The 18,778-nt window shown below is 41.4% G+C and overlaps 1 pseudogene; it reads right to left on the bottom strand.

Moving 5' to 3' along the window:
* Nucleotides 1-14,956: 14,956 nt before the first annotated feature.
* On the bottom strand, nt 14,957-16,527 carry LOC122334845 (annotated as a pseudogene).
* Nucleotides 16,528-18,778: the final 2,251 nt, after the last annotated feature.

Genomic DNA, 18,778 nt, shown 5'->3' with positions numbered 1-18,778 from the left:
GTTCCTTCGCGGAGCGCCCTCTTGGTCCGTTATCCTTTCTTCTAACTGCGTCTGTAGTTTCAAAACTTCCGCCATTACGCTTTTGGTGTTTTGCGATCTCTCCTCCAAACTGACAATTCGTTCCTCAGCTTCTTCTACTCGGACATTGGTTTTTCGAATGTCCTTTTTTTAATTCTTTTAGCTGATCAGAATTGTCTCTCCTAAAATCGCGCACCTCTTGGAAAATCATAGCCAGGCTAACGGTCTCCACGTGCTCGTCGCCGCCTCCCCGCTCCATTACACTCTCACCCGGGCTGACGTTAGACGGCGGCTCGACGTTTTCACCCTGTACTCCTTCTTTTACTAATTTCCCTTTAGGTCTTCGCCTAGTTTGTGCTTGGGCCCCTCCTTCCATACTGACGATAGTGAAAATTCCAGTTTGTATCTCGTGTTTTGGGGCTAAAATCTATCACTTTGTCGGAGAGCGATCTTTCAAGCTGCCATCAGGTTGCTGACATCACCGGAAGTCTCGTATATGACATTACCAAATAAAAAACAACAAATAAATATAAAACTATAGATGGAGCAATTGATGTAAAATATATTACGTTACTTGCAAGATATGCATATACATTAGAAACATTAATAAGCTTGAGAAATTGATTTAAGGGTTTAGGTTTAATAGTTTGTCTTCATGGAATGTTGCTGAGAATTTAAATCAGTTCTGCTATGAGGGATTTTTGTTTTTACTTCATCGTAATGACCCATGTATTTACTACACTTAAGTGCTGTGTGCGCTTACTTAGAGATAGAGGTGCCGATTATTTAAACTATACTGAAGCAAGAAAAAAGGTGGAATAAATCTATATTTATTTACCTTTTTTGTTTCTTTATATACTTAATAGTAATATGAACTAATAGTTGAGTACTACTCTATGTACTGTAGCTGTAATAATAATTAATGCTGCTCTAATGTTATAATAAAGAGTATATTGGTTTTAAATAGGTTTTTAGTTTGTATTATTACTATATTACTATGTATTGGTCAAGTAAAATTGATTTCATAATACAAATAGTAATATTTGTATAATGAAATAAAAACTTTATTACAGCCACAATGTGTTATGTGTTCACACACTGTTTTGCTTATTCTCAAAACTGTATTCTCTTAGTATTTTTATTATTTTAGAAAATATTTGTAATGCAGATAGAATGTTTAAACTATCAAAAACCTCTTCATTTTAATTAATAAAACTCTAAAAAAAAGAGTTTTATTCTGTTCACTGTACCTAACAGAATTAAAATGGTCAGTTTACTATCTATATTTCCCTGCATGCTTTGCAACAGACTGCTTTAAGGGAGTACATTTAGGGAATAAGTGATATAATCTATGTTTTAAGTAAAGGGAAGACATGCTCGTGTTTAATGTTCATGTGTGTTAGATATTTAAAGGAGGTCTGTAGTGTTTGAAGAGAGAACATAGTAACAGTGTCTGTAACGGTACACAAGTCTGTTCTTTTTGTGTTCTTTGTTTTTAAACTATGTAAAAATTACATACAGGTTACATACAATACAGGTTATTTAGGTTAATTGCCACACATTTAAAGTTTTAATGAGCTATTTTAACTCATTTATATAAACCTTTATATAAACTGCTTTGTCCATCTACTTTACTTTTAAAGTAAAGTTTTTGAAGCTCTATTCAACACAGATAGAGGCTTTCTGATGCAAAGCATATTTTACAAAAGAAAAGGCTGTCATGACATTCTAAGCTACATCCTACTTTGTGAAAGTTAAGTCAGTTCTGTACGCCTGTTTGACCGGAAGCTAGTTATTGTACTATATAAAGAATCAAAATCAGAAGGCATTTATTAACCCACCAGAGCCGTGTTAAGTATGTTTATGATGGATGAATGAACTTTTTGAATTTAGCAGTCACTCACTGACATTATAAAGCCTGGCATAATAACCTAATACAAAGAATAACTATACTACCTTCATAAAATCTCAACAAACCCTAAAAAGCCAATAAAATTTAAATCTGTTATATATTTCACAAAATGAAGTTGGTGTTTGATTAAAAATGTATTTAGTTTTTTAAAGTTACATTTAAATATATATTTTAAAGAATAGAAAAATTACACTAATCACTTCAACAATAATTACTCAATTCAACACAATTTAAATTACATCTTAAGAACCGGTTGGACACAATTGGCGACCGCTTTCAAAGAGAGGGACACCATGAAATCAGAGCAGAACCGCATCAAAAGAACAGCTGAAGCGTGAGGAGACACTCATCTTCATCTGACAACAGAAGAGAAAGTGAGTTAACTGTATATATTTCACTATATATTTTTCACATAGATAGAATCAAATGTAATCTTCAGATGAGATGAAAACTTTTGTTTACTTGCCTTTATTTCTTGATACAAATGAAGTTGAGTTTCTCCTCACAGTCTCTGTTCTCAGTTCTCACGTTCAGCCAAAACCAGTGTCCATACAAGAAGCGCAGGCCTGTCCAAACCCTGTCTGTCTGGACATTTTTAGTCTCACTTTTAATCTGATTTACTGGCCACCCGAAATGAAAAGAAGCCAGATCGGTGTAGTTAGATCTGCAGAACACCAGAGCTTCCTCCCATGTTGTAGCTGCCCCTTGGTACTCACAAACAAGAGAGACAGAGAGTTTCTGACGGGTGCTTCAAGTTCTCTGTCTTTATTCCGCCCGTGAAGAGCGTCATTCAAGCTTAGTTGCGTAGCACCGTGAAACTACACAAAGAAAATCAAAGACAAATAAATACCACTCATATACAGAATAATATAGTAAATAAAAGTTACAATTACAAAAAAACAGACGAAAAATAACAATTTAAATAATGAAAACGGTAGAAAACAACCACTAAATAAGCAGAGCTTGTATTAACTTGAAACAATTACAACATGCAACAAATAAATCAACTTTACATACCTCGCTCCGCTTTACCAAAGGGTACTAAGTTGAAATAAACTGAAACCAAAGCCTCATTTACCAGGAACAACTTTTTTTATCTGGGCAAATTTCGGAAGGACATCAATCGTTACCGTTCTCTGCTGATCTGACCACCTGCGTTGCCCTGCCCTCCAATGTGTAAGGCACGTAATATGTTCAGAACTAATTTAAAGTGACAGAACCACCAATCAGTCATTTACACTCCCATCAATCATGATATGATGAATCAACAAACTGAAAATGAATCAGAACATGATTTTGAACCATAGTATCACCACCTTTAAGTTTCACGAATGTATGTAATGACTAGAACATTTTGAGATATAATTACTTGATCTGATGTGAGGGTATCACTCAAGTCATTAACAGTCACTCTTCTTCAAGGAGCACCACCAATTTCTGGATGGGCCTTTCAATAATAGTGGGCTTTGAGGGTTGACTGTGTTTATTTGAGAATTTTCGGTCTCCTATTTGTACCTTCACCCGTCTTACAAATCCATCACTCTCCTTGACAGTTTCAACCACTCTGCCTAACTGCCATTGACTTCTTGGAGTATATCCTCTTTGATGATTACGACATCATTTATTTTGAGATTTCTGCGAGGAGTATGCCACTTTTGTCGTATAGAAATGTTAAGAAGATACTCCTCCTTCCAGCGACTCCAAAACTGCTCAACTAAGTATTGGACTCTGCGCCATCGTTTTGTAGCGTACATGTCGTCTTTGACAAATTTTCCTGGAGGTGGAAGTGCAACATCAGACTTCATCAGTATCAAATGGTTTGGGGTTAGAGGTTCGAGTGAATTTGGATCATTAATCCCATCAACCGTTAGTGGACGACTGTTAACTATTGCAGTTGCTTCATAGAACATCGTTCTAAGTGATGCATCGTCAAGCCTGCCTGGGCACAGAGCAAGTGTGGCATTGAGTACATTCCGCACAGTTCGTATTTGACGCTCCCAGATGCCTCCAGCGTGGCTTGCAGAAGGAGCATTAAAGACCAATTCGTATTGTTTATCTGCAAGAAAAACTTCCAGAGCTTTGGTGTCAACTTGTTTCAATGATTCTTTAAACTAATTTCTGGCTCCCACAAAGTTGGTACCGTGGTCACAATGAAGTTTGCGAACTGCTCCTCTAAGGCTCACAAAGCACCTCAAAGCATTGATGAAAGCATCCGTTGTCAAATCTTCAACCATTTCAATATGAACTGCGCGAGATGAGAGGCAGGTGAATATTAACCCATACCTCTTGTACTCCTTGCGAGATTTCTTAACGACAAATGGTCCAAAGCAGTCCATGCCACAGAACGTAAAGGGTGCAGATACTTCGACACGCTCTTTGGGAAGTTCTGCCATGCGTTGTTCTTCTGTAGGTCGTCTAAGTTTTCGACACTGCACACACTTGTGTATCAGCTTGGCAACTAACTTGCTGCCTCCAATGATCCACAGCCCATTCATTCTAAGCTCCATTTGAGTTTGATTCCGACCCTGATGACAAACCTTGGCATGGTAATGTGACAGAATTAGCTTGGAGATGTAACTATCCTTTGGGAGAATCACAGGATGTTTTAGTTGTTGACTGAGTGATGACACTCTCAATCTTCCACCTACCCGAAGAAGACCTTTGTCCAAAATGGGATCTAGGTGATACAAAGCACTGGTACTTGGAAGAATGTTTCCCTTCTCAATCATTCCCTTTTCTTTGGAGAAGGCTTCCTGCTGAACCAGTTTGATCACCACTTCAGCAGCTCTTTGACCTTCCTCAACAGTCACATGATCACTGGGGTATTTTTGTTTTGATCCTAGCCTTTTGATCCTTGCAACAACCTTTAGGAGCCTTGACCAAGAGGAAAATCGACTGAAACGACTGAGAATGTCCACGCTGTCATCGACTGTTGTTGAGAACGTTTGGACTGATCTGACTTCGGGATCACCAACCAGCAGGTTAATGGGGGTGTACGGTGTTGAACTTACTTCTTGCTTCCACAGGAATTTGGGTCCAGGTAACCAGATCGACGAAGAGATGTCAGAGGTGTGTAGCCCTCTAGAGGCATAATCAGCTGGGTTTTCTGTGGTATTTACGTAATACCACTGAGCTGGATCCGTAATGTCCCTTATCATCTGCACACGGTTAGCAAAGAATACATGAAATCTTCGTGCTTCGTTGTTGATATAAGCCAGAACGACCTGTGAATCTGTCCAGAAGAACTCTTGGTCAATCTTCATATCAAGCTCTGCTTTCAGCACGACACTCATTTTTGCAGATAAGACAGCCGCTGCAAGTTCTAATCTAGATATGCTTGTGATTTTTGTAGGTGCAACTCTGGCCTTTGCCATCACCAAACTGCAATGCACTTTATTCTCTGCATTTTTGAACCGGAGATAAGAACAAGATCCATATCCCGTATTACTTGCGTCAGAGAAGTGGTGCAGCTCCGTTCTGATGATTTCACCGTAAGCATTTGGGTGATAACATCTTGGTATGGTGACTTCCTTAAGCTTCTGAAGACCATTTTTCCAATCCTCCCACCGTGAACATAATTCATCTGGAGGCTGATCATCCCATCCTATACCTCTTTCACACAGTTCTTGCAGGATGCTCTTTCCCTGTAGAATGAATGGTGCAACAAATCCAAGTGGGTCGTACAGGGATGCAATAACAGACAAGATACCACGGCGGGTTGATGGCAGATCTTTGAAGCTGATGTTAAAGTTGAAAGTGTCATCCTTTGTTGACCACTGAATGCCAAGTATGTGACCTGTCTGTGTTGTTTCCAAATTTAAGTCAAGGGGCTTGGATGCAATAACCCTTTCTGATGCATCTATGCAGCTGAGATCTTCATCCTTATTTGAGTTGAATTTACGAAGCCGTAAGCCTCCACGCCTACACAGCGCTTGGGCATCAGCAATCAGTTCTTTGGCTTCATCAACTGAATGAACACTAGTTAGCCCATCGTCTACATAGAAGTTCCTTTCAGCGAACTCTGCTGCCAATGGGTGATTGACTTTGTGCTGCTGCGCCAGGTACTTCAGACCGAAATTAGCACACCCTGGAGATGACGTAGCGTCGAAGAGGTGTACTGCCATGCGATAGTCTTGAGGCTCTTTCTCCAAGTCTCCACCCTCCCACCATAGAAACCTTAGATAATTGCGTTCATCTGGAGGGACAAAGAACTGGTGAAACATCTTTTCTATGTCGCAAGTGACTGCAACCTGTTCCTTTCTGAATCGGCAGAGTACTCCCACTAATGAGTTAATTAAGTCAGGTCCGGTCAGCAGAGTGTCGTTTAGAGATATACCGCGAAATTTAGCTGAACAATCGAACACGACCCTCAGCTTATCTGGGTTTTGAGGGTGGCATACCCCATGGTGTGGAATGTACCATACAGTCTCTCCTTCGGATATCACTGGGGCTGGTTCAGCATCACCTTTGTTAATGCTCTCCTCCATGAAGGCTTTGTAGTGATCAAAATATTGCTTGTTAGACTTGAGTCCTTTCGTCAGATGCTGTAAGCGGGAAGCTGCTAACCTCTTGTTATTTGGCAGTGAGGGTTGGCCGCTACATTTGAAAGGGAGAGGAAGTTCATAATGTCCATTTTCCTTCTGTTTGATATTGGCACTAAGATGCTGTATGAAATGAACATCCTCCTGAGATACACTTTTATTCTCATAGCCTCTCTCATTGAAATCTGACTCTAGAATTCTCAAGACATCGATGGGTGATGGAGCAGGTATTTCTCTAACTACCACTCGATGGACTGAAACTCTGATTTCCCTGTCTGTCTAGATGTGGATTAGAGAGACCTATAATACTCCAGCCGAGCTTGGTTTTTTTGAGCAAAGGGTTCATTTGTACCCCCTATAATGACTTCAAGAGGGGCTAGAGCTGATGGGCAGTCAAATCCTATCAACAGTCCAACCTCGCAATTCTGAAGTGGTGGTAATTGGTTAGCCAGATGTTTGAGGTGAGGCCACTGCAATGCCGTTGTCTTGGTTGGAATATAGGATTTGTCAACAGGAATGAAGTCTCTAGTATATGCTTGCCGTAGTTGAATAGAGTTTCTTGCTTGAAGTCCTCGAACTTGCAGACCACAAACCCTTTTTACTTCCAGTGATGGTATCAACGGATGTCATGGTGCTAAGTCTAAGTTTCACCAGTTGAGTGCTTGCATTTAAGTCATCAAGGAGATCATCCAAAATGAACGTTGAGTCGCTTTGGGTGTCCAGCAGAGCATAGGTAAGTACTTCTCTTTGTGGTTCTTCCACTGTAGAAATGAAGACTGGCACGATACTGGATGTAGCAGAAGAACTTTGTGTGAGTGCATGGGTCATGACTTTGTGCAGTTCTGACTTGCTTGAACCTCTACAGAAGTTTTCCTTAAGTCTTTCGGAGGCACTTTATTTCTTTCTTCATGCAAGCAGGTAGGGTGATTTTCGCCACATGTTCCACATTTATGTCAGTCTTTTACAGTCTTTAACGATATGACCCTTTCTGAGACACAATTCGAAGCAGAGATGATTTTCTTGGATGAAGGCCTTCTTGTCTTCGATGTTTCTTTCTGCAAATGTAGGACATAGGGCAATGCTGTGTTTTTCATCTTTACAGACAAAGCATGATGCCTTTGGTTTAGAACTGAATGTTTCAAGCCTTTTGAAGCTGCAATCTTTCACATCAGCCTTCGTGCTAAGAATCTTAGCTCGCTTGGGAAACCTTTCATCTGAGTTTTTCGGATTCACAAAAGCAGGGACGTGATGGGGTTACATACTATTCTGGTTTCCTTTTGCAGGAACTCTGTGAAATGCTTGAAACTTGGATAGTCCCCTGATGCGTCTAGCTCTTCCACCACAATTCGATTCCACTTGCGCACTATCCACTCAGGAAGTTTCTTTAGTAACTTGTAGTTTTCCTCACAATCATTTAGGATGGCTAGTCCTTTAACATGAGGAGTCGCCTCGACACATCCTCGTAGGAATTCAGTGAAGTCTCATAGGGCAGTAGGATCATTTACCCCAATTTTGGGCCACCTCATCAGCTTGTCTCGAAAAGCCTTTTTCATCAACGCACTGAATAGTGCCTTCAAAATCATTATACACTTTAACACGAGCTGCTGCTATCTTTACTTCTTTGTTTACTTGCAACTGATGTAACTGTTTCCTCTCCTCTTCTAGCTTTAGCTGCATTTCAATCTCCTGTTGCTTTATTTCTGCAAGCAACTTAGCTTCACAAAGGGACATTTTCATTTGAACTAATCATTTGTTTTGTTGAAACCTTAGATAATTGCGTTCATCTGGAGGGACAAAGAACTAGTGAAACATCTTTTCTATGTCGCAAGTGACTGCAACCTGTTCCTTTCTGAATCGGCAGAGTACTCCCACTAATGAGTTAATTAAGTCAGGTCCGGTCAGCAGAGTGTCGTTTAGAGATATATGAAATTTAGCTGAACAATCGAACACGACCCTCAGCTTATCTGGGTTTTGAGGGTGGCATACCCCATGGTGTGGAATGTACCATACAGTCTCTCCTTCGGATATCACTGGGGCTGGTTCAGCATCACCTTTGTTAATGCTCTCCTCCATGAAGGCTTTGTAGTGATCAAAATATTGCTTGTTAGACTTGAGTCCTTTCTTGTCAGATGCTGTAAGCGGGAAGCTGCTAACCTCTTGTTATTTGGCAGTGAGGTTGGCCGCTACATTTGAAAGGAGAGGAAGTTCATAATGTCCATTTTCCTTCTGTTTGATATTGGCACTAAGATGCTGTATGAAACGAACATCCTCCTGAGATACACTTTTATTCTCATAGCCTCTCTCATTGAAATCTGACTCTAGAATTCTCAAGACATCGATGGGTGATGGAGCAGGTATTTCTCTAACTACCACTCTGATGGACGAAACTCTGATTTCCCTGTCTGTCTAGATGTGGATTAGAGAGACCTATAATACTCCAGCCGAGCTTGGTTTTTTGAGCAAAGGGTTCATTTGTACCCCCTATAATGACTTCAAAGAGGGCTAGAGCTGATGGGCAGTCAAATCCTATCAACAGTCCAACCTCGCAATTCTGAAGTGGTGGTAATTGGTTAGCCAGATGTTTGAGGTGAGGCCACTGCAATGCCGTTGTCTTGGTTGGAATATAGGATTTGTCAACAGGAATGAAGTCTCTAGTATATGCTTGCCGTAGTTGAATAGAGTTTCTTGCTTGAAGTCCTCGAACTTGCAGACCACAAACCCTTTTACTTCCAGTGATGGTATCAACGGATGTCATGGTGCTAAGTCTAAGTTTCACCAGTTGAGTGCTTGCATTTAAGTCATCAAGGAGATCATCCAAAATGAACGTTGAGTCGCTTTGGGTGTCCAGCAGAGCATAGGTAAGTACTTCTCTTTGTGGTTCTTCCACTGTAGAAATGAAGACTGGCACGATACTGGACGTAGCAGAAGAACTTTGTGTGAGTGCATGGGTCATGACTTTGTGCAGTTCCTGACTTGCTTGAACCTCTACAGAAGTTTTCCTTAAGTCTTTCGGAGGCACTTTATTTCTTTCTTCATGCAAGCAGGTAGGGTGATTTCGGCCACATGTTCCACATTTATGTCGTCTTTTACAGTCTTTAACGATATGACCCTTTCTGAGACCTTCTTGTCTTCGATGTTTCTTTCTGCAAATGTAGGACATAGGGCAATGCTGTGTTTTTCATCTTTACAGACAAAGCATGATGCCTTTGGTTTAGAACTGAATGTTTCAAGCCTTTTGAAGCTGCAATCTTTCACATCAGCCTTCGTGCTAAGAATCTTAGCTCGCTTGGGAAACCTTTCATCTGAGTTTTTCGGATTCACAAAAAGCAGGGACGTGATGGGGTTACATACTATTCTGGTTTCCTTTTGCAGGAACTCTGTGAAATGCTTGAAACTTGGATAGTCCCCTGATGCGTCTAGCTCTTCCACCACAATTCGATTCCACTTGCGCACTATCCACTCAGGAAGTTTCTTTAGTAACTTGTAGTTTTCCTCACAATCATTTAGGATGGCTAGTCCTTTAACATGAGGAGTCGCCTCGACACATCCTCGTAGGAATTCAGTGAAGTCTCATAGGGCAGTAGGATCATTTACCCCAATTTTGGGCCACCTCATCAGCTTGTCTCGAAAAGCCTTTTTCATCAACGCACTGAATAGTGCCTTCAAAATCATTATACACTTTAACACGAGCTGCTGCTATCTTTACTTCTTTGTTTACTTGCAACTGATGTAACTGTTTCCTCTCCTCTTCTAGCTTTAGCTGCATTTCAATCTCCTGTTGCTTTATTTTCTGCAAGCAACTTAGCTTCACAAAGGACATTTTCATTTGAACTAATCATTTGTTTTGTTTGAAACCTTAGATAATTGTGCGTTCATCTGGAGGGACAAAGAACTAGTGAAACATCTTTCTATGTCGCAAGTGACTGCAACCTGTTCCTTTCTGAATCGGCAGAGTACTCCCACCAATGAGTTAATTAAGTCAGGTCCGGTCAGCAGAGTGTCGTTTAGAGATATACCATGAAATTTAGCTGAACAATCGAACACGACCCTCAGCTTATCTGGGTTTTGAGGGTGGCATACCCCATGGTGTGGAATGTACCATACAGTCTCTCCTTCGGATATCACTGGGGCTGGTTCAGCATCACCTTTGTTAATGCTCTCCTCCATGAAGGCTTTGTAGTGATCAAAATATTGCTTGTTAGACTTGAGTCCTTTCGTCAGATGCTGTAAGCGGGAAGCTGCTAACCTCTTGTTATTTGGCAGTGAGGGTTGGCCGCTACATTTGAAAGGGAGAGGAAGTTCATAATGTCCATTTTCCTTCTGTTTGATATTGGCACTAAGATGCTGTATGAAACGAACATCCTCCTGAGATACACTTTTATTCTCATAGCCTCTCTCATTGAAATCTGACTCTAGAATTCTCAAGACATCGATGGGTGATGGAGCAGGTATTTCTCTAACTACCACTCGATGGACGAAACTCTGATTTCCCTGTCTGTCTAGATGTGGATTAGAGAGACCTATAATACTCCAGCCGAGCTTGGTTTTTTGAGCAAAGGGTTCATTTGTACCCCCTATAATGACTTCAAGAGGGGCTAGAGCTGATGGGCAGTCAAATCCTATCAACAGTCCAACCTCGCAATTCTGAAGTGGTGGTAATTGGTTAGCCAGATGTTTGAGGTGAGGCCACTGCAATGCCGTTGTCTTGGTTGGAATATAGGATTTGTCAACAGGAATGAAGTCTCTAGTATATGCTTGCCGTAGTTGAATAGAGTTTCTTGCTTGAAGTCCTCGAACTTGCAGACCACAAACCCTTTTACTTCCAGTGATGGTATCAACGGATGTCATGGTGCTAAGTCTAAGTTTCACCAGTTGAGTGCTTGCATTTAAGTCATCAAGGAGATCATCCAAAATGAACGTTGAGTCGCTTTGGGTGTCCAGCAGAGCATAGGTAAGTACTTCTCTTTGTGGTTCCCCGACAATTAGTTGGTGAATTAGGTCGGTTTTTTTCTTTCCATTTAATTCTTAGAAACTCAGTTTTCCGATTCCCCAATATGTTAACTTGATAAAAACAATAAAATACAAATTTGCAAAGTGGTAAAGAAAAAGAATAACAAATATTTATTATGTTACAAATATGCAAATTAAATCAAACCATATGCAAAACAAATAGTGGTAATGTTCGATCGATCGTACTCGTTGGGGCCCAGTTCGTTGGTGCACTTAAAACAAGCGATGAATTCACAGTAATCCTTCACGGAAACAAGGCACTTACGTTATTCCGACGAGAATTTGTGAAACAATCCTTCCTTCCTTACGCACTCCACGTCCTGTCACGATACGTCAGGAACACACGATGAACGCAACCGATCCACTTTCCGCGGCGAAGCACAAAAGTCACCTCAGTCCCTCACGCACCAAGAAGTTCGGTCGATTCACGAAGAGAGTTCCAGATTTTAACTGTTTCTATGGTCTTTCGTCCAGCGTCACGCGCGGCATCGGAGTGTTGACTCGCGGGATAAAAAACGTCAAATAAAATTATATACACTTTAAATAATAACACAAAACAAAAAAAAGAATAGTCACAAAACGCTTTGGGCCTTATATTTTAGTAAATATAATAGTCTCCGAACGAATTATAGACTGTTACTGACGACAGATTGCAGGAACACACACTCACACCATGTGCGATGAGTTCTTCCTTATTACGTGACTCACGCCACCACGCAACATTAAGCTTAACAGTCATTGGCTGGCGTTAGCATGCCTACACTGAACAAACTTTCCTATTGGATAACCCGAACCCAACTACGTTGGTTATTTGCTATTTTTTCCCAACATAAAAAAAAATAAAATACATACATTAATACTTTTGAATAGTATTAAATACAGAATATATATATTTCTTGGGGTCCCTACACTCGTCATAAATATATGTGTCTTATTTGCCATTTGACACAACCCCTCTTCCGACCTGTAGTGACCACTACTTGTGTTGGACCACTCCAACCTCGTATAATTCAATTGTTTTGTAGGCCCCTATTGTAATATGTAAGAAATATCATCAGCTTCATGAGTACTTGTAACGTTTAATGAAGTGAATTTTTATTACAAATATTAATATTCAAAATATAATACTATTTATATAATTATCTTTTTTTTTAAGCTGTCTACAGTATGTGGCGGAAGGGGTATAGTTTTTAACAGCAACGCTTAACTCCGACTACGCCACCCTAGGGATTATTCCTGGGAACAAAGTTATAATTGGACAGGTTCGGATCCCTCATATGAAGTTAGGCCAGACACTTGGGTAGCATATAAAAGTATAAATTTTATTAATACACAAATTTTAAATGCTTTCGCAAAAGAAAAAGCACCGCTTCAAAACAAGAATACAAATACAGAAATAATCTAAGATTGGGGTCCTACAATAAATCACATACATCCGGCAGGGCTGAAGCTTCCAGCGGCAAGAGGAGTTCGGTTTTCTGATGGCACACTTCCACGCACACACCCCTGTGCACTCAGATCACACTACTAAATACTCAGTGTTACACAGTATACCAAGAAGAACCACCACCAGGAGAGAAAGCCAACCACCCGTGGGACCCCAGCTCCTGCAATGAAGCAAACAAAATAAATACAAAATTACAACGTTAACCACAAAGTATAACAAACAATACATTAAAGCCACGCCACACCAACAGGGGCAAAAGAGAAAAGAGAAAACAAAAAGACTTAAATCAAATACAAAATCAGGTTACATCCAAAAAGGTAATTTAAACCAAACAATTCGATCAAGAAAAAGTAAATATCAACTAAACTCACAGAATGAAATGGAAGAAGACAAACAAAAAGACAGGTGTAACGAATGGGAACAAGGGAGGTGATCTTGAACGTTACTCCCAGAAATAAAGAATACATACATTCGAAGCGGGCATTAAAACCACATCCAAACCAGACACGAACAGTCCCCTTTAAGAGTTACTGATGGCAGCTTCCGTGTTGTAACCAGGATAATTTAGCAGCATAAAGAGAAGTCCAAAGCACGCGGTTTCTATATGGGCGAAACAAAAGAAAGGGAGGATTCTACGCAAAAGGACAAAAAGATGTTAATCTGCATCACGTGGTTCCCCAAATTCGATTTTAAGTATTGGTAGCACCGGTTTGTCACTCATGCCTTCCGCTCACACAGTGGGGTACAGGAAATCATGCCTATTTTGTGCGTAACAACATTACCTCTGCAAGTAGGTTATCAGGTTACCAGGCTCGGAAGAATGTACATTACCTTTAAGCCAAGTCAAGGCCGCAACAATATGGTGGACGGCATACATACTGCGGCCCATAGAAACAGTCGCTAATGAGGCATCTACGTATAAATACAAGGGTCTTTGTAGAAAAAAAACACATAAACGTATTCTCTTACACCAAATAATGATCTTTAAAATAGCATTATGTGACCCCGTTAAAATACAGTGGACTGTAATGGCCTGTTTGCTTCGTAAATGAAAACAAGAACAATATTAGTTTTGGACCAATGAACAATATAATTCAGTTTATTATTACTAAATTTGAATGAAACTTTTTCACTGATCGCTATTCACATTCTACGTGGATATTGTCACCTATACCGAACAGTTTCACAATTGTGTTTTACTTCACAATATTGACAATACTGACAGAAATTTATATTTTGCATTATGATAAGGAGCAAAGTATTACCATAATACGGTCTCAGTGCTCATGTGTTAGTTTTTGCTTATTATGAATTACTTGTCTATTTGACCTATAATTTTATTTCTGATTTTAAATTTGACTTCATATTTGTACCCTTAATTTCACTCAAAGTTTTTGTAATTTTTTGTATTTTGCCTTTTTTAATGAATACATTGTTTGTATTATTGTATATGCATATTTTAAAATATGTCTGTAGTCACAGTCAATTTCCCTACAAAAACTAGTTAAACATTTTTATGTACAGTATATGCATATTTTGCTATTAATGTCAAATATATTTTGCATTAATGGTTCTTTATTTTTTTATTGATCTGTTTTTCAATTGATTATGTCATATCCAATGCTGCATGGGTCTGTAGTTCTTTCTCTCAACAAAGCTGTTACAGTTTGGTACATTATTTGTCCAAATACTGTTTAAATGCTGTTTTAGTTTGTGAAAAACTTTTAGACATTTTCAAAATCTCATAAAATGGATTTCAGAACAAAGTGGGTGGGTGCTGTTGTTTCTCTCCTTTAACATTTGCATGTTTATTTATTTGTCATCAACTACAGGATAGATTTGACCTTTGATTTTATTTATTTTCCCGGGTGCTTTTCCCTGTCTCAATTATAAAAGCACAATGTACTACTTTAATTACAAAACAAAACATTTATTTACACAATTAATATATACATATATACAATTATATTTAGCTTCTATCTGATCCCATCAGAGCTCGGGTTTCAGCTGGCGCTGCATATTCAGCTCCTCCAGCATCTACACAGAGCTCCTCACAGACTGAAGAAGAGGAGAGAAAGCTGATGTTCTTCTCCTCTTTTCTTTTGGTGCCCAGAGGAAGCTGTTCTCTACAGTTTCTGTGTCAGTACAAATCATTCAAGCCATTTATCTAGACTGATCCTGACCATACAACCCAACCAAAGACCGCAGTGATTGTGATTTCTGTAAAGTCATTGTCCACCTGTTCAGTTTAACCAGGGGTGGAGCTCAATGTCATCTAAAGTGGGCCGATCTGCCGCCGCTGCACTGAGACACGCGCTGATCAACTGACGGCACTCTGTTACACACAACACAGCACTTGTGTTCTGCAACACAAAACAACAAACGTCACAGGATTTGTGTCTCTTGCCTGTAGACAGCTTTCGAGGAAGCGCAGTATGCTTTGGAGGTGACTCTCCGTGTGACTCTGAAGGGCAACCACCCGCACAGGATTTTATAGAGAGTCACCCCGACTGACCAAACAGTAGCCGGTCCTGCATGATAGCGACGCTGACCGAACCATTCAGGAGGCGCGACTGAAGAGTGCCTGAGAGACACAGCAACAACAGAAAGACTCCAGTCCAAAATATCTTTCAACGCTTTCTTTGTTTGATCATCATCTACGTACAAACACATCCACAGAGTGATGTAGAGAGATCTTTCCTGCTGTAACGATAAAACTACCTGAAAACCATCTGTAGGCCGGAGTCCTTTACTAGGTCTCCACAGCCAAAGTCCAGCAGCTTGACTTCATGTGAGTCCGTGGAAATCAGCAGGTTCTGGGGCTTGACGTCCCGGTGCAGGACTCCGCGGCTCTCGCAGTGTTTCAACGCGCTGATGAGCTGCAGCAGCACTTTCTTTGCCAGGCTCTCATCCAGGTAGCCGTTCTCCTCACAGAAACTCTGGAGATCTTGGCAAGGAACGGGACGCTCCAGGATCATGATGTATTGAGCGGGACTGTCAAACCACTCCACGAGCTGCAGGACATTGGGGCAGGCAGGAGCTGAATTCACCAGAGTCATCAATGCCACCTCCAGCGGCAGCCGGCCATGTCCTTCCTGAAGGGACAAATGCTGCGTTATATCCAGATGTGTTCAAACCAATGAGAAACAGAACAGATTCACTCACAACTTTCAGTCTCCTCTGCGGCGTGACTTTAGATACATATTTGATGGCAACCTGTAGACAGAACAAGCTCCTGTATAACATATACTGATCTCAATTCTTAGGCTTCTTGAATGAATAACAGAAGGAAATGTCTTACTGGCAGTCCATCAGATCTGCGTGTCCCAGCAAACACAGAGCCGAATCCACCTCTTCCCAGCAATGAACCCTTCACATATGTTCCTGTAACATAAGATCACAAGAAATGTCTGCGAGAGAAAACACATTGTAGTATCTAAAACTGTTCAGTAACAAGTCTTCTCATAATCTGAGCCTGATTTCTTTAATGTAAGTCTATTCTGACCTCTGCGAGAGCGTTTGGCAGGTCTTCTGCATGAGGTGGATGGACGCTGATCTCCCTGACTGCCGCTCTGCCACTTCCTCTTCCTGTTAGTCTGATCCGCTGACACAGAAACGGCCAACTCAGAAGGTAGAGGTGCTATATAGCCAGGCAGCTCTTGACTCGGAGTCTGGGTTTGGTTTGGCAGCGGTTCCTGGTCGTGGTCACCAGAGACACGTCTCCCAATCTCCTGAAGAGCAGCACTCCTGGATCTGGAGCGGCCTGAAGATGGAGTATTTCATCCATACAATAACTAAAGGTCCTATTATATTAACCAGATATCACATACCAATAACACAAATAATAAACAACTGAAATATAAAACACTCACCACGTCTTTCACCCATGTGAGCCATTGAAACCTCCACCCAACTCCAATAAATCAAAAACAATTAAATAAAATAACTGACCAAACTAATGAAATGAATGAACGAACAAGTAAGAGGAGGGGAGGACTTTAGAGCTCGGAGCTTCCTGATGAACATCACATGTGATGTTCTGCAGAGAAATCTGACCTAAAGAGAGGATCGGAAATGACAAAAGACTGAACGATCGCAAAAACAATACTTGAATAAATCATAAGAGCAGCATTAAGACACTTTTTGATTCACAGAGCTCCGATTCTATGCACATTTAGGTTACGTTGATGTGATTTACCATCAGAGCACCTGGAACATCCAGCCTGCTCCAGCTTCTCGCTTTGCTCCACTTTCTCATCCTGAGCTTTCTCACTCTTCCCAGCTCTTGGGCGAGAGAAGTGGAAACAGGCCAACCTCTTCCAAAACCTCCATTTTTTTTCCCTCATCACCTTCTTCTTCTCACTCATTACGCTATCTCCTCCATCTTCCTCAACAGTACCAGCACGCTGATGAGGATTTGCAATGTTGGACTGAAGTGGTGTACTTAGATGGGAATTGTACACACACTTTTGCTGAGTTTTGCTGACCCATGATGGCACTAACACACTGCTGTCTCTCCAAACTACCCACAAAAGTAATATTGGAGTTTGACACTTTTATCCTCTAAAGTTTGACACTTTTATCCTCTTTAACAATGTCGACTGCTGGTCTACCTTTGAGTGCAGGGGAGGACTCACTCGAGCTGCACTCGCTGGTGTCGGAGCTGGAGGCTATGGAGAAGCAGATCAGCGTTCTCCAGGTGAAGCAGGCCCAGCTCAGGAAGCGGATAGCTTTGCTTGAAACTTCCCGCTCTGAGGCCCGTGCTTCCAAGGTTAGTCCGAGGCGCGACACTAACACCTCCCCCATCACCTCGACTGCGTGTGCTTCTCTGTCCAGGCTCACTGCAACCAGGTCCCGGACCGCTCGGGTGTCGTTCACCCCGATGCCGGGGCACCAGGATCCCTCCTGGTTGCAGCCGCGACGACCGCGAGCCCGAGCCCGAGCCAGAGCCTCCCCTCCGCCTGCCTTCGAGATCTCAACGCAGAACCGCTTCGCCACCCTCTGCGAGAAGGATCCTGAGGCTGTCATCATCGGTGACTCCATCGTCCGACACGCATCGCGCCACGCGCGTTAAGTATAAGGTTCGAACACACTGTTTTCCAGGCGCTCATGTTAAGGATGTCTCTGCACAGGTGCCGGAGATTGTGACCGAGCTCACCGGCGCTGTTGTCGTGCACGCGGGGGTGAACGACATCCGGCAGCGGCAGTCTGAGGTTCTGAAGAGGGACGTGAGGAGCCTGGTGGAGGGAATCCGCAGCGCCGCGCCCGAGACGCAGATCATCATGTCCGACCGCTTCCCACGCTCCGTCATGGAATAGAAAGGTTCAGTAGACTTTTTGGTTTCAATGAATGGCTGTCTTCATATTGTAAAGAACAGAAGCTGCTCTTTGTTGATAATTGGGATTCTTTCTGGAAGCGCCCTAGGTTCTTCCGTGCGGATGGTCTGCATCCCAACCGTGCCGGAGCAAAGCGTCTCTCGGACAACATCTCCACCACGCTACACTCCATTTGACTAGTAAGTAACGAATCACACGACAGCAGCTTTGACAATATGACATGTAATGTAAATGTTAGACCGAGAGTATGATTACCACATAGAAACTGTGTCTGTCCCGCGAAAAATCAGATATATCAGTAAATCCCGCACAGGCCTTAGAAATAACCTAGTCACGATCAAAACAACAGTTAAAGCCGGTCAACAGCAGCAATATTTAAAGTTTGGTCTCCTAAACATCCGATCACTGGCACCGAAATCTCCGACGCGCTCTGCCTGACTGAAAAATGGCTGAAACCTAACGATTACATCAGTTTAAATGAGTCAACTCCATCAGGGTACTTATATAAGCACGA

Source organism: Puntigrus tetrazona, unplaced genomic scaffold (genome assembly GCF_018831695.1).
Source record: "Puntigrus tetrazona isolate hp1 unplaced genomic scaffold, ASM1883169v1 S000000649, whole genome shotgun sequence".
Taxonomy (NCBI): Eukaryota; Metazoa; Chordata; class Actinopteri; order Cypriniformes; family Cyprinidae; genus Puntigrus; species Puntigrus tetrazona.
The sequence above is the reverse complement of the archived record's forward strand: the minus strand, read 5'-3'. Positions and strand labels throughout refer to the sequence as shown.